This window comes from Anomalospiza imberbis, chromosome 3 (genome assembly GCF_031753505.1).
Source record: "Anomalospiza imberbis isolate Cuckoo-Finch-1a 21T00152 chromosome 3, ASM3175350v1, whole genome shotgun sequence".
NCBI classification, from domain to species: Eukaryota; Metazoa; Chordata; class Aves; order Passeriformes; family Viduidae; genus Anomalospiza; species Anomalospiza imberbis.
In genome coordinates this window covers 40067461-40085449 of record NC_089683.1, presented here as the reverse complement: position 1 = coordinate 40085449, position 17989 = coordinate 40067461, and the positions used below count along the sequence as shown (strand labels likewise).

General features: G+C 36.4%; 1 protein-coding gene across 8 annotated transcripts in view; it reads right to left on the bottom strand.

Annotated features, from left to right (window-relative positions):
* Positions 1-17989, bottom strand: part of KLHL32 (kelch like family member 32) — a 121651-nt gene that overhangs the window by 40919 nt on the left and 62743 nt on the right. The window lies entirely within an intron of this gene.

Below are 17989 nucleotides of genomic sequence, written 5' to 3'. Positions count from 1 at the left end.
TTTCATCTTCCAATTTACCGCACTGCTCCCTATCAGCTGCCTTCTCCTTGACCAGCCCCATGTGTGAGAATGACAAGGAGCCTCGTCAGTCTCACTTTGCTGGTGAGTTAACACGGGGACTGGAGCAAGGAAGAGAAACAGACTAAATTAAGTCAATTTCACTTTCACTGCTCTGCTGGATGGAATGGCAGCACCAAATGAAACTGACAAGAAATCTTGTAAATGTCAAATGAGCTGCACGGCTGGCAGATAGAGCAGAGCAACAGGGAAGATGGGAAAGTGCGAAGAGGGGTTTTTTTGGAATGTTTTATGGACTACATCTTGAACGTGTGAATTGGGTGCCTGTCCTGATGACTGTGGAGCTGTTTATGCATATGCAATGGAGAGTGGAGAAAGAATTTTTTAACCTGCTTAGAGTAGTCAGTACTGGAGGAAATGGAATCAAATTCATGTGGAGGTTCATGCTTGTTACATAATCTCCCAGTCTGAACAGTTCACCTTCCTTAGCAGAGTTGTATACTAAAGATAAATCCTATTCATTATCTACTTAGACTTCTGCATAAGAGTTTCCCATGGTTTTCTTGGAAGAACAAAAGTAAGTTCTTTACATTGTCAGAACAAGCACTAACAGTCATCATCCCAAAAGCCATAGCTATTCTAGTGTCAGCTCTTCCTCACGCTAACACAGAGGAGGTAAGGATAAAACTGCAGTTGCAGAAAGAAAGAAAAAAGAATGAATTTTACATGAAAAGTATCTGGTCTGTGTGCTTGCTTGGTGATTTAGTATCTTCACATCACAGATGGCACCTCACAACCCCACTCCTGTGATGGCCATGCAATGGTGACAACAACACATAGGAGTCTAATCAAAGCAAACATCACAATATTTGACAAGCAACAACCACAGTTTATTGTCCCTGGTTCAGAAAACTATCTTTTGAAAGAACTCACTGATTGAATAAATGCCAAATGCCAGAAAGAATAGAAGAGCTCAGTGTGTATTTATTGAGCTCTTTTGTGGTCAATGCCTATGTCTAGGGAAATAAATAACTAAATAAATAGATAATCAAGCACTGTGAGCTGAGGATCAACAGCCCCACTAAAATATGTGCCTGGTCAAACTCCACTAAGTGTCGGTTGAGAAGGAGAGGGCTTTTAGCAAACTTCAGAGGAGGAAATACTGGAGATAACATAACAGAATCCTTATTAGAGAGAACCAGTAATGAGACACACAAATGCAATCTACCCCTGAAAAATCTTCACATTTTCAGTGAAATCTGAAAGACACTGGTAAGCCTTCATTTTAGGTTTGAATATTTTTCATGCGCTCCAAACTCCCCTATCCTCTTAAATAGGGGAGCAGCAATCAAAGTTGTTTTTATGAAAGCTGTCTTACAGTTGAGGAGGCCAAATATACTTATGGATGTATAAATAAAATCTCACCAGTTATTTATACTGCATGTAGTAACTTATTTCAGATGCTTATTTATGTATGTGGGTTTTTTTTTTTTGGGGGGGGAGGGTTATGTGTTTACTTATTTTCATTACAAAATTTCCAATGACTTTTGATGCTTCCTAACATAATGTGTTAGTTACCTGCTGTACTTATAGTATACTTGTTAATGACTACTGAAAGTGTCTTTTGTTAAAAATGGCCTTAGCCTGGAATCAGTAATGTTCATTTTTGATTTTATAATGTTAGAGTTGATCTACAGGTTTGTATTTCACAGACAAAGAGGCAAATATTGCATTAGGTTTTACAAATTAAAATCAAGTTTATACAGAACTATGCACTCCTGCCTCAGTTATGATCCTAGAGGGCAAAAATGTCACATCGAGATTGCCCAATGTATACCCCAGATCACATAACTTTGCTCTTATAAGTGGTTAAACTTTCAAAAATAGTCTAAAACGAAGTATGTAAATTAGTTGCAAGGAAAATGCATCTTATCTTTTAGCTTTAAAAAAGTCCCACAGGAAGGATCAAAGCAATCACTGTCAGCTCAGTCTGATTTGAATAGATTTTTCACGCAAAAATCTTAATTGAATTAAAAAACTTTAGGAAATGGTGAAATAAGTTACTAAACAGGAAATTTAGGTGTGTTTATGAGTAAGAGTACTGGCAGTCTCTACTTTCTACAGATTTTATTATATTGCATTAATTGAGCAACTACAAAATTTTGAAGTAGTGTGCGACTTTCTTGTGGTACTATATTGAAATATATGTTCTTTGAAAACAGGGATTGCAAACCAGGCTAATGTAAGTTTTTGAAACTTTTAACTCCTTTTTCTTAAACTTTTATGAATATGCCACTTATCTTTTTTGAACTGAAGGATGAAATATGGACACAAGCATAACTGTCACTAAGAGCAGAAGGTAGTGATCCTATCTTTTCTAATACAATGCATGTTACACTGCTGAAACATATCCAGGCTAAGAAAATATGTATAAAATTACAGGTACAGAACTTAAAAAACTAAGTTGAAATAGTTCTGAAATCTCACAGTGCACTCAAACCAATTTAGTAAATTGTCCAAATTATTTATCAGTATCTACTTCTAAAATAAGAAACTACCTTAGATCCCATGCATTCTACTCAGTGTGCATCCCCCCACTGAAGCAAGGGAATCTATTATTCTACACTAAGGGTCTTCTGATTCAGTAGTATCAATCTTTAGATGCCAAACCAATTCAACAATAAGCTGACATTTAAAAGCCTCATAAAAGAAAATATCTTCTACAAACAAACATAATCTGAAAGATGACAATATAAAATATTCAAAATAAATGATGTGACAGTGTGAATATTTTGATACAGAGGTGTATTTTAATATAGAGATATGATAAATTGTCAAACAGGAAAAATAGATATAAACATTGTGTTTAAGTTGCTTCCAAAATCATCTTTATTCGTTTGTACTTTAATTGCCTTGTGCAAGCCACAGAAAAGGATGTAACAGATTGATAAATTAGAGTTAATCATAACCAAGTACACAGCAGACTACAATATACCTCTATTCCTGTGCTCCATGTTATAAATAGCAGAAAAAGCACAAGGAGAACTAAGGGGAAAGAATTCATTTCTTTATGACCTTATTTGAAAGATAAACTCCTTGGGGAAATACAATTTATTCAGATTATCAAGACCCTGCTGTGCAAATCTACAGTCTGGGAGCACACTACAGAGATCAAACAATATTTACTTTATTCTGTTGGGTATAAAAGCTTTTAATGAATGCATAATTAAAACAGCAAAAGTATATACAGCTTTAGAATTCCACTGCCAAGCCAAGCCATTAATATCCAAAGTACTGTAACCAGTTGTAACTCCACCTGCTTCCTAGATTACAATACTGTTAAAAATCAAGGTATTAAATTACTTGCCCTGCTGTAGCAGAGAAGAGTTGCATGGTGACACTATTTCCCCCTTTTCTAGATGGGGTTCAGCCTCTTTAAAGCAAAAAAACCCCAAAAAACCCAAATGTGAGGTCTCTGAGAGAGGCACATAGATATTCACAATCCTTAAGCAGCACAGGTCTTGACCCTACACCTCCAGGTTCTCTGCCACATTAAATACTATGAACCAGCTGCGCCATTCAGAAAAAAGCCTTGACAAAAATCATAGCAAAGATGGACCCTAAATAGATATGGGATAGTAACAAAATGAAAAATTGTAATGACAAAAATACACTTACCTGACAACAAAAGGGATCAACACAATTTTAAGATAAAAGAAAACCAGTTCTGCTGGGTCTAGCTGTTTCTTTGTATATGAAAAGATTTAGTTCTGTAAAAGCTCAAACATTTACTTAAGAACCAACAGATCAGGCACACACTCAACTGCACAGCAACAGACATAAACATTTCATAATAAGCATAAGCACAAAAAGTATATTTTAGATCTTATTTGCAATTTGCCTCTGTTAAACACCAAAGTCATCCAGTTGAGCCATTAAACGCATTTTGCTGAAGCCTGGTCACAGTGGAACAGCTGGCTCAGAAATTTTCAATGAACAAAACTGATTACTCTTATTATGAAAAAAGTGCAGGATGCAGATGTGTTTATAGACAAAGTAAAAGGTGGCTTTAAGTGACTCATTTTATACAATTAATTTTTCTGATAGATCACTGCTTTCTCACCACTTCCTGTAATACTTGTTTCTGTTTTCTCCTTTGAGCATGAAAAGTTAATTTGCATCCTTGTTTCAAAGTAGGTCCAGAGCTAAGTAAAAGACCAACAATATCAAAACATTTCAGCCCTATTATTTTTCCTGCACCCTATGAGAATTCATTTCCCTTCTCACTTATTGTTTCTCAATATCTGCTCAGTTTTCAGATTTAATCCTGTTGGCTGGTGCTAGTGAGAATCCTCTTTGAAAGCACAGAAGAGGCCTGTGAGCTTCACAAGCACAGAGGAAAGACATGACACTCGCACATTGCTCATGTGATGACACAAATGTGTGGTATTCCAAAAAAGAAAGTGAAGCATGCCATATGTAAAATTAAAAAAAAAGAAAACATTTTCTAGAAACTCAGATTGATCTACATTATTAAATATTACAAATATCTTCAACTGCCAATCCAATTAAATATTTTAGGTGATCCTGATTATACATAAATTTTATAATCCACATACAAAATTATATGTATCATGGAAAGAAATAAAATAATGAAATATTAAGACTACACAGTTAAATTTTCATGGTACCAGTGGAACAACTACAGGTAAGGTTCTGCAGAGGTTTCAATAGCTGCTTTCCCTTGGTTAACAGAATCTGCTATAAGAATTTTTTGAATTATTTAAATTGTCCCTGGCATAGGAATCCCCTAAATGAAAAGCTTCACATCTCACCAGCTACTCCTGGCAATATAACTGTAGCAATATATTGTATTTAACAAATAAAAGTACAGGGATGAAGGAACATGGAGATCTTCTAACCTTTCACCTGGCAGTTTTATATCATTTCACACAGCAGAAACACAAAGCAAGGATTTGACGAGATTTATCAACATTTACCATTTTTGCCAATTATGGGAGCTTGCCTTTTCTTCAAACATATTGTGAGAAATTACATTTCTCATACACATTCATCTATCCTTTACTCCAGCAGAAATCACAGAATGTAGTCTCTACAGATGATTTATCATTTTATATTTTTGCTAGCTCTTTGGAATTACTACAGTGTAAGCAGAAAGCTGAAAACTACTTGGCTAATGACATCAACTTGGCTAACGGACATCAACTTGGCTAACTTGGACATCAACAACCAGTAATTTTTTATGGTAAGTGTTCTCTTTTTTTTTTATGTTTGCTAATATTGACAAATCCAGAAAGAGCAAGTGTTGCCCCTTAGAAACCCAAACCTTACAGGAGTAGCAGCCAAAATAAATAACTACAAATCAGAAGAAGAAGAAAAAAAAATAGGACTGTATGATACTATTAATCTTTTTTTTTTTTTTTTTTTTTTTTTAACATACAGGCTCCCATAACCATTTAAGGCCATGAGAATACAGAAATGAAAGTCTATTCCTCAACTATACCACAAACTCATCAAAACATCTTCAGCATAAATTAAGAAAGATCCATCTTGTTCCCAACCAGTATTACAAGAAGGCTCAGCTGATTTTGAGACTCCATATCTTAATTTCATTTCATTTACTCAAACAGTTTATATATATTTGTTTCTGAGCCAAAATTATCTTTTAGATTTAACAGCACAATGTTTCTCTCTCTGCTGCCCCCTCCCACAGTATTTACTCCCTGTATATACTTACAGAAAACAATGATATTCCTCCTCAGCCCTCATTTTACTAGACAAAACTAGGAAAGCTCTTCTAATCTCCTCATGTAAAGTAGGTCTTCCTGACCATCTTAGCTGACCTTTTCTACACCTCTCACAGTTTTGATTTCACTTATTCTTCTGCATGGACAAACTCTTCCCAGTATTCCTGGTTTTCCAGTAGTACCTTGAAGTAGCATTAATACTTCCTCAGCTTTATAAGTTAACTTGTAGGAACGTCAAACTGCCTTTTTCTTGATGCCATCACATTAGTAGCTCTTAGTCATCTGATTTAATACATGAAAAGTCTCTGTGAACTTGGTCCTCAAGTGAGACAGAGAAACAGCCACTCAATCTGGCAGGTAAGACAGAACTAATGCAACATATTACAAATGGGAATTATGATGCAATAGATTCTACTGAGGATGCTCAGAAACTATTTTCCAGTCACTTCTTTAATTGCATTCTGTCTTTGAGTAACAGATCTTGTAATTGTCTGGCTCCATACCAGCTACTGGGGGGGAAATTATTTCAATGAGTTTTTAAGACTTGTTTCAAATTGTATCTGGATCAATGGGCTGAGGCCAACAGTATGGGACTCAACAAAGCCAAAGTGCTGGGTCCTGTACTTTGGCTACATCAACACCATGCAGTACTACAGACTGGGGGCTGCAAAACTGTGCAGTGGAAAAGGACCTGGAGGTGCTGGTCAACAGCAGCTGAACATAAGCCTGCATGTGCCCAGGTGGCCAAGAAGGTCAACTGCATCCTGGCCTGTATAAAGAATAGTGTGACCAGCAGGGCTGGGGCAATGGTTGTGCCTCTGTACTCAGCACTGGTGAGGACACAGCTCGAGTGCTGTGACCAGTTCTGGGCCCCTCACTTCAAGAAAGACACTGAGGGGTTGGAGAGAGTCCAGAGAAGGGCAACAGAGCTGATGAAGGGTGTAGAGAGTTGTCACCGGAGGACACAAGGAAAAACGACGCACCACAGCTTTGGTCACCATGAAGAGACTAATTTATTTTTTCTGACTCCAATCATTTATAGTTCTCAAAAGGTGCCAGTGGATTGGAAGGTGAACGTGCCACCTCTCCAATGACACTGGACAAACTACCAGTCTATCAAATTTCTCCGCCTCTATGAAAGAATGCAAAACAATAGGCTGTTTACAGAAAGTTGCGTGAGACAACTTTACATTTACAAGAATGTAAATTCAGAAGGCTTTAGAAAATCCTAAGAAATCAGGGTGACAGAGAGTGACTGATAGGATGAGTGGTTGAGGGAGTGAGGGTGTTTAGCCTGGAGAAAAGGAGGCTTGGGGGTGACTTCATCACTTTCTACACCTGCCAGAAAGGAAGGTGTAGCCAGGTGGGGGTTGGTCTCTTCTCCCAGTGACAGGAGAAGAGGAAATTTCCTCAAGCTTCACTAGGAGAGGTTCAGGTTGGATACCCAGAAGAGTTTTTTCATTGAAAGGGTGGTTAAGCATTGGAACAGACAACAGACTGCCCAGGGAAGTGCTGGAGTCACCTTCTCTAGAAGTATTCAAGAAACAACTGGACATGGCGATGCTATAGTTAATTGACATGGTGGAGTTTGGTCAAAGGTCAGACTTGATCTTGGAAGTTTTTTCCAATCTTAATGATTATATGATTCTATTCTGATGAAAGTAGGTAAGTAAATCCTCCCTAATATACTGAAAACCAAAGTAAGTCTTAAATAAGTATTAAATATGAAAACTTTTAGACATAGAAAATAGAAAAATAAAAATTATTTCTAATTCACAGTATATTAAAGTGCAATTTTTATTCTTAATTCATATCTCCATTATCAGCATGGAGGACAGAGGAAGATGGAAAAAAATTAAAAATCAACATTTCTGATATATCTGTTAATAGAGGTATTAGTGTACCTGACCGTTTCCCTTTCCAATGCCTTTTTTAAAATAACTTGCTATTTTGCTAACATTTTATAAGTCAAGCTGAAGTTTTCCAGCTTCAAGATTAATCACTTGAAACCTCTTGAAATCATTCCTAAAAGCATATTATACATTATTAAGAATGAGCCTGACAGGAAAAGACCATTGCTCTTCTATATTAAAAATATTCAGAATGGAAATAGATCATAGGAGTTGCCATCCCTGTGAACAACTTCCACTGACACCCCTCATTAAGCCTCTAGAAAAATAATTTGGTATGCTCAGCAACACCTTGTTTGAACTTTTCAGTCCAAAATCTTATCACATTTTAGCTGCACTGCCCATAATCTATTCCACAGCTAAGCAAGTTTATGTCTGCATCATTGTGCACTGTGGGCCTAATCACAATGACAAAACCCGAATGCCGAAAACCTGTTTTTATTGTGCTGCTTGGGATCCACTTTGGAGACCCAGCAGATCAGAAAGCATCACTGTCACTTTCAGATGCAGAAGCATGAAAAATACCCAGACCAAAGAACACGAGAGCAGATCCAGACCTCAGGGATTACAGGAGGCAAACAGTACTGGTATATAGCAAGAGATTTAGAACCACAATTCAGAGGAGACATGGCTTCTTGAGGAGACTGAGTGACTGCTCCTCCAACTACTCTGCATATATGTAAGTGAAAAGTGATCAAGACTGATAAAAAGCATCATCATCACTAACTAAAAAAGGCAACATTAACAACTCAAGACATTACACTAAATAACAAACAGGGAGCATATTTAAAATTATCAATATACTAATGTTAACTATCTAGATATAAATAAGAACAAGGATGTTTTTGTGCAAAGAATCTATCATATGAAGCAAACAATTCTTTCATAATGTTTTTATGACATTCTATTTCTGGAACATTTAATTGGTGTATACATGTGCTCTGTATTAAGCACAGCAAGGAGTAACTTTTCTTAAAAACATGTTTCAGGGAACAGCCTATCACCAAATGCTTAAGGATTACAAAGCTAAAAGACACATCTAAAAACTAAGAATTGGAAAAGGGTAGCTGTAGAGAGCTGGTCATCTAATAACATCAAAGAATTAAAGAAATCGCCTAAAATACATGGAATAGCAGGTAACATAACACAGATCAATTCAAGTCTCAGAAATGTTTGTAAAAGAACCCAAAGCAACAAAACTTCTTTAGAATTTTAAGGCAGTATGCGATACTCCATCTACCAAAATGCTGAATCCAATGCAGGATAACTCAATGATGAGTAGAACTTTGATAGACAGAAGTCCTCAAGGATTCAGTTTTGATGCAATACTGTTAACAGTTTAATTGAAGTAGAGAATGATAAGTTTTGTCTGCAGAGTCTGCAGAAGTCTCTGTAAGGACAGCATGAGTATTGTCAGGCTTACTCTGGTAAGTAAAAAGAAAAAAAAATAGAGTAGACATATCTATATCTATATCTATCTGGGAACCAGTAACATAATATAGAAAATATACCAGGCTCTATATGGAACAACACTGACAAGCCATCAGGAGGCACTAACAAGCAGTCATAAATAGCAACATCAGTTCTCAGTACAGTGCTGCAGAAAAAACCTCACAAACAAACAAGAAAAAACCCACTCATGTCATAAAATGCACACCCAGTGCTGCCCAATAAAAGGAACAAGCCCTCTTGCTGCTTCAATATTACATTTTAAATCTACTCTTCAATTATTGGTCGCAGTTCTGAAGTCCAAACTGTAAGGATACTTAAAAACTACAGGTTGGAAAACAAACTTTGCAAGATTTCAGGTACTCAGTTTTTTTTAAGAAAGACTCCTGGAGGATTTGATCTTGGGCAAAGATATTCATAACATGGAGAGAATACATGAAAGGAAAAATAGCTCTGACTAAATTTTCAGAGAATAGTTTCTGGTGGATGAATGTAGGATCAGAGCTGCCCTGGACAAGAAACTAGAAAGTACAGGACTGTTTGCATTGGCTTCATGGGATTATGTACATTTTGAAGCTCTGCATTAAAAAAAAAAAAAAAAAAAAAAAGACTGCAATAAAACTAGTTTTTTTGACAACTCTCTGTACAGGTAAAGAAGGAAATATTTGTGCAATTTGACTGCTGGGGTTATAATGGTTTCTCATTCCTCTCAAAAGCAAGAGCCTTGTTGCAGTTGCACGAAGATATGAGAGTACTCAGCAGTTAAAAGAACCTGACTGTAAGTATGTGAATGATAAAAAGGCAACATTTCCATTTTATTTGGAAAACTATTATTTGTTCAGGTATCTCTGTGCTCCTGCAATATCTGACCTCAGCTCAAAAATCACTAAGAATTTTATTTTTGTTGCTCATAGCACTAAACCAAGGCAAATTCTCATTTTACAGAGGAAAAAAGGAGAAGCAGAAGAATAATTTAGGATTTCCCATGATGCAGAATAAACAAAGAAGAGAACCTCAAATGCCTGGAACCCATTCCAGTGCTCTAGTAGCTAGATAATTCCTGTCTTCACCAACTTTAACAGAATTTTAAGTTATGTATACATATATATTAGCAAAATGTCTGCAGGGTGTATTGTATAGGCATTATACCCCAGTAAAAAAAAACTCTCTACAACTCTCTTTCCCCAGATTTATGCAGTGAAAAGAACATCTCTTCTTCCCACAACTAGGAGCTGTGTTATTAGTAGGTTTACAATGTATTAATCAGAATTGATTTCAGGAGATATACAGCATTAAAAGGGATAGTGGTAGGCCATATATAGACAAAAAAGTAGAAGAATGAGAAAAATCTGGAAGAACCACTGAATTTAAAAAAAAAATCTGGACATGTGTAGATCAAGAGGAATTTGCTTGTCTTTCACAGAATCACAGTATTAACTAGGTTGGAAAAGACCTTTGAGATCATCAAGTCCAACCTATGAACTAACACCACCCTGTCAACTAGATCAAGGCACTAAGTGCCACATCCAGTCTTTTTTAAACACTTCCAGGGACAGTGACTCCACCACCTCCCTGGGCAGCCCATTCCAACAGCAAATCACTCTTTCTATGAAGCACTTTTCCCTAATATCCTGACTAAACTTCCTCTGGCACAATTAAGACTGTGTCCACTATTCCTGTTGCTGGTTGCCTGTAAGCAGAGATGGACCCCCAGCAGGCTACAACCTCCTTTCAGGTAGTGTGATAAGGTCTCCCCTGAGCCTCCTTTTTTTTTTCCAGACTAAGAATATTTTATTCATTATTGACTAGGGATTTACCTGTCATTCTTTCAGTCAGAAATTATTTTAAGTCTGACTTTCAAAACTAGAAAACCTAGAAAGGGTGAAGGCCAAATGTAACAAAATGGGCCTTGACTCAACATGCAGTTTGATTTCCTACATCTGACCTTCAGTAGTGCTAAGCAAGTCACAGGTCTACCCAAAACTAATACATATGAATGTTCACACTGCTGAAAGTGCCAAGCACCAGCAGGAATGCATGAGCCTTCAAAGATCATGATGTCTCTTGCCCATTTGTTTCTAGCAGTTCTTACCAAGAATAAAAAAATAATTCAATCCCTCACTTCCAAATCTCAAACAGTTTACAGTCAGAACCTCTGGTTTAGCATAAAGTTGTTTTTTTTTCCACAGAGAAGAGAAGAACATTTAATCAATGCACCATATTTTAACAGAACCAAATGACAAAATTCTTACTGACTTCAAGATTTCACCTTAAAGACACCATCTTTAAGAGCTGAATAGATCATTGTAGTCTCAGTTTTTAAGTGTTCACAACTACAGATACGTGCCAGGATTTCAATCCTGTAGAGTTTGAAAGGCACCTCTCCGGCATTTCCCTTTAAACATAAAGAATCAAGTGAAGCAATGCTCTGTGGAGAACAATATGGGAGTCCTGGTGGACAACAAGCTGTCCATGAGCCAGCAGTTTGTCCTGGTGGCCAAAAAGGCTAATGGTGTCCTGGGGTACTTTAGGAAGACCATTGCCAGCAGGTCAAGGGAGGTGGTCCTATCCCTTTACTCTGCCCTGCTGGGGCCACATCTGGAGAGCTGTGTCCAGCTCTGGGCTTCTCAGAAAGAGAGAGACATGGAACTCCTGAAGCGGGTCCAGCAAAGGGCTACAAAGATGTTTAGGGGACCGAAGCCTCTCTATTATGAGTCTCCATTACTGGAAATATTTGAGAACCGTCTGCACACAATCCTGTGCCCTGTGCTGTAGGATGACCCAGCTTGAGCAGGAAGGTTGGATCAGGCAACCCCCAGGTTACCTTCCAACCTGACCCATTCTGTAACACTCTTTCACAGAACCTTGAAAGGGCATTTAAAGATGAGATATAGCTGAGTTGCTTCAAAAGGAATGTACTTCTGAAGAAAAGTCACTGCTTTCAAAAATTAACTACAGCTTACTGAAGAAGTTTTTAGCCAATGATTGTTCTGTGCAGTGTTGTAAAAGTTAGTCCTTCTCAAATACAAATTTCAGTAAGAAATGTTGCTAAAACATTCAAATTTCAAAGATTTCAACCACACTTATAAGCGAAACCCTACTAACAGCTTATAAAAGGTTACATAGGTCTAATACCATTTGTTTTCCCCCCCACCTCAAAATATTCACACACTGATCATTTTTGCTACTTGCTTTGCTCCTTTTCAAGAAATTTTTTAACCTGTTCAAGTTTTGGTCCAGGGCTGAATGGTGCTATGTGAGTCCAGATCCTGATTAGGAATACATGGAAGTTAAGACTCACAACAGTACCTAGGCTAGTCAAATAATTTCAAGTGTTTGGTTACAGTGAAGTTTCAATAGCAGTCTCGGGGGTCCTGGACATCATCATTGCGTACATGTACTTCCTACATACTTCAGTTCCCCATGAAGATGGTAATGCTGCAAATATGAGTAAAAATACTGAGAGGCAGGCAAACCCAAATACAAACACATATAAACACTGATTTTGGGCATGGTGTATAACAGTAGGCCTGTCCCCCGGTGTTTTTCATGTCCACAATGTGCCACCTCAAGTCAGTTGGACTTCCAATCCTTGTGACTGCTGACAACTGAACATACCTGAGGTTACTACAATACTTTCCTGTGATAATCAGGTGTGCTGAGATGCTATGGAAACTCAAGGCCATATCTATACCTAATCACATAAGTGATTAGAATAGACAGTGCTACCAATTAACAAGGAGAAAACACCAAAATGGAATTTAGAAACAAATTCCTCTATAGAAATTCCTCTATATAAGAAATTCCACTATATAGCTTTGAGAACAAAAGTCAAAGTGCTTACAAGACAAGTTCAGCCAATATATCACTACCCCACTAATCCAGAGAACACAACAGCTCCCAAAATATTACCATAGAAAGAATTCCACATGTTACCACTTCACTGGTAAATAAAAGTCCTGTTACTGTAAAGTTACTGTAAATAAAAGTCCTGGTTTAAGATCTAATGCTGCTTATGCAGCTAGATACACTCTGTGACAGAAAACACAAATTCCATAAAACTGTTTAAACAGATGGGAAATTTAGCAAAATCTTCCTCCAAATTAATAAACAGATGTTTTGAATATATTGCACAAGAATATTATTAATATAATATATATATAATATAATATAATATAATATAATATAATATAATATAATATAATATAATATATAATATTAATATATTACACAAGGAAAGGTGAATGAAGTTACAGGCATTTCTCATGTTTTTCATGTTTTAAATAACACACTCACAGGATGTTATTGATGGTTATTAAAGTTGATGCCACTAATCTTTAGGTGTGGATCTTTAATTTTTAGAATTAGTGAGAAGAATGAGGACAATTTATAACTTTCAAAGCTCTGATCACATACTGGCTGAAGATTCAGTAAGTCACTACAGCATATATATATTTATATTCATTCTGGTTTCAAGGCTTATTCAATACCTTGGACAGAAAGGGTGTTTTTATTCTAAATGGAGTTAGTCTACATCACTATTATGAAGCAAAATACAAATTCTACTCATGCAGTTGAGCAAACAAAATACCATAAATGATGGAATGTGGTAAAATGCTGTTTCATTTAGTGCTGCTACAAGATCTCCTGGAGAAAATCAACAGCCTTATATGGAACTTGTTTCTTTCTTTGTGGTCCCCTATAAGCACAAATGGTTTAACAGTATTTAACAGTAGCTAAAAAGAGATGACAATCTGGAATACTTCCATTTCTAAAGCTACTTATATATAACTTGGGCTCAGGTAATTTTTCTTACAAATCTTTCTTATTAACTAGAACAATTAGTTGAGTATGTTGTAAGCAGTTCAGGTAGATGGATCACACAGTAATGATTAAGCCATCAGAAAAACATTAAAAATGGTGGGGAAGGGTATCAACTGCTAAATACATAAGTTTGTATCAAGTCCAGACTTCTTATGCCTTCAATGAGATATAGTCTATAAAAAAGACTAAAATGCAAATACTGCATAACTGGAGAATGTATCAACTTGGATCCTCATTACTTCAGTCCTTTTTCACCATTGCATAAACAAGGTTTTGAAAGTCTGTTCCATTAAACTGACTGAAAAATTAAATTTACAAGGTCTTTTTGACATCTTTTAAAGGCAGAGCAGACTGAATCATTCACTATTTTCCTTAGCCTAATACTTCAGGTGCTAAGTTGCCTCCTGAAATTCCATCAAATATTACATTTTCTCATTCATCTTCTTAAGAAAGATTTTGCTACTGCATTTAGAATTTGAAATTGACTCCCATGAAAATAATAGTAGTGTATCTAAACATACAAAGTAGAGAAGAGGTAAAACATATTTACTTCATAATGAAGAATGAAAAATATCAGTTCTATTTTGGGTAAGCTAGTATAGAGGAAAGAAAAGATGAACAATTAGCTCTCTACCACAGTGATACTTCTGAGATAAAATCAGATTGTAACTCACTTCAAGCCCAATGTTCTCTTCAGGTTCATAGGTTACAAATGATTTATAGTCACCTTTTCGTACTTAGCATTCTGGTTTTTCCCATATTGTAAATACTTTACAATCAAAGGATTTTCTTGTTTCAGAAATACCTTTGCTAAAATGGCTTAATACAACACAAAGTGCTTTAGATGAAAGCAAATTTAAGTAAAATTTCTCTCTGCTTCTTTCTAGGAGGTAAAAAACCCCTCTCTATGTCTGGTGCCTATATTCCTCTTCTTTCACATTAGAGCTGTAAGTCTCCTCTTTCAGGTCACGTCTTCCACATAAAAGTGCTAAACTAATGCCGCTTAATGACAAATTAATGTCCATGAATAAAAAATACACCTCTAATAGCATAGAGTAATTTGCCATTACAATATCATCATTGGACATGCCCCTGGTTTAATACGATGTATTTAATTCATAACTTAATGAGTGATATATAAAAAGAGAGAGATGAACCCTGCAATTACATTTATGTGAGTCTGTCACCTTATTTGTAAAACCTTAGAGTCATTTACATTCAAATTAGAACAAATGAGTGATTTCACAAAGTGCAGTGATAAATGACCATTGCTGCACAAGACAGAACTGTATTTCCTGTGAAAACATTAACAGTTTCCTATTATTTGTTAAAAATTACAATGCATATTGCCCAATGTTGTGTGAATAATGACTTTTTTACTGATTAGGTCAGAAGACTAATACGGAGTAAAAATAAATAATTTTTCTTTTCATTTTTTCTGATTTTAGCTTGAATTTCTCTGCTCAAACTGTTACGGACTCACACTGCCACCTGCTGCCCAGGCCCGGGTAGGAAGGGCCCGACTGCCTCATTTCAAGTCCAGTTCAGCCATTCTGCCTTCTGGATGTTATTTCTTGCAATAAACAAAATTTTCCTGCCGACCTCTAAGTGGACATGTGGCTGAAAACACAAGCAGATAAAGATAGCTTCACTATCCAGTTACAAATACTTCCATTTTGGGGGCTCATACATCCAAACTGCCTCAACTTGTAAGGAGAATTTAAAGTGAAATACACTGGGGGCCAGGAAGGACAGGGAGAACATAAAGCATCAGTATCGATCAGATGGCAATAAAACCAAAGAAGAATTATGTACACTAAGCATTCTGGCATTCAGCAGCCCCCATTTACAGCTTTATAAAAATACTGGAAAGATTCCAGAAGGAGAAATGTTTCAGGGAATGATGGACAGAAAGGTCATTTAAAGAGTCCTCACTGGCTAGAATGACAACATGAGAAGGGCAGGGAGGGAAATTGTGAAGCAATACAGTTTCCCTGCTCCTATTTAAAACACATACCAAAGCTGCTTGCCCTTCCTGACAGAACCTGCAAAGAGATGGCAGATACAGCAATAACTGCCTCTTCCCAACTTGTGACCTCTTCTGCAACTTTGCTGCAGAGGACTGGCAATGTGTATACATACAACTCCCTAGACAGTTTGGGAGCTTTGACCTTGCCAGCAATAGTTAACTTAGATGTTGCAGCACCATTTATTTACACAACCATCATCAGTTTCAATTCACACTGCAGATTAATAGCAGCAAGTGGATTACAGTAAGAATGGGATTCAAAGTGACTGGATATTGTCACTTTGGTATATTTTCACTTTCCTCACTGATACAAACTGAAAAATAGAAAAAACCGCCATAATTTTCTTCCTAAGTCCCATTTTAAGTTGGAATCCTCACTAGTGCAACCACATTCCATATATATATATATATATATATATATATATATATATATATATTATTATCTCTGTAATGTATCAGTATATTAAGGAGATAAAAGAAAAAAATTCCCCAAGTTATCTTTGAGTTTTCTCCAAGAACTTTTCTAATGACTATCAATAGCTCAATGACAACAGCTGACAAAACTTGCTCCTTCAAAAAATAGCAGGCTAGCACAGCAACAACTGGCTGTGTAACACTTAAAAACAGGAAAATGTATGACATTATTTTTGTCTACTTTGTATTCTTAGCATGGGAAGGTTACTTCACCACAGGATAAAGTTGGTAGACTTAAGCTTACTGGTGGTGACTAATTCTGGGGGATTGAGGGGAGTGTGCAGAGTGTGCATGCATGTACTTAGATTAAAAACTCAGTATTAGTTAAAAAAAGCAAGCCTTGGTTGCTAGATGACCTTTAGATTTTCTTTCCAGCAGTTTAATTCGCTCTATATGAAAAACCCAGGAGCTAAAATCCCAACTGATCTGGGGTTTCTAGCAATACAAAGGTGATGCTCTCAATCTCTGGAGTATGAATTAATTCAGCTCTGAAGGAGTTTATCTTAGTGAAAGTTGGGATTGTCATTGGCACCATTCCAAATGGAGAAGTTGGGTTTAAGAAAAATAAATAGCTTTGAAGCTCTGGCTTACCCACATATATAAACCATGCCCACTCCTTTTAATTCCACATGCAAATTCATCTGTAACTTCTTCTGTTTAAAAACAGGAATATATTTCAATCTACAACACATTCAAATAGTTTCAAATTAGAAGAAGAAAATATTTAGATCATTAGGCATTTGTACACCAGGAAAAAAATTTGTTCCTTAAGCCTAAATTGACCATTACAGTAGAAGGTTAAAAATCAAATGCCCCTGCCCAAGACAATTTGCCTGCTTCAATTATTACCATGAATTATTCCATAAGGATTTGTGAGTTGATTAACCTTATTTTTGTATTCCAGGTCTGATCCTCCTCACTGTCTGCTTTTGTATACAAGAATCCAGAGCAGGACTGTACAGAGGCAGTTCCAAGAAAATTCCAGTTGACTGCGGTTGTACAATGCTGTGCCCAGGCTTATTTTAGTCACTCACCTATAATATTTTCTTTTTATCTTAAATTAGCTGTCTTTAAAGATGGTATGACTGACATCAGTAGCAAGCAAGCAGAATTCCATTTAATGTAATAAAGTTTCTAGCAGGGAACCTAATGCACTTAAAACTAATGGGAAAATTGGCATCAAACCTTCAAGTTCACTTGACACAAAAAACATTTAGGATCCCAAGAAGAGTTTTTACAAGTCAGAGTAACTTCAGTGGCTATCAGGACCACCACTGCTCATGTCTACTATACCTGCTCCTCCTAGGACCTATGAGAATAAGAAATCATTTCCAGAATTAAGTACAAGGACAGTCACTTCAAATAAGTCTGTACTGAAACTATGCCACTGTCCAAACAGTATACATAATATACATAAATTATATCCCAGACTCTGTCCAGTGTATAAACTTAATTTGTTCTTCACAAAAGGTGCCTAATCTGGCAGCAGAAAATTAAAGGGATAAATGCTATCTAAC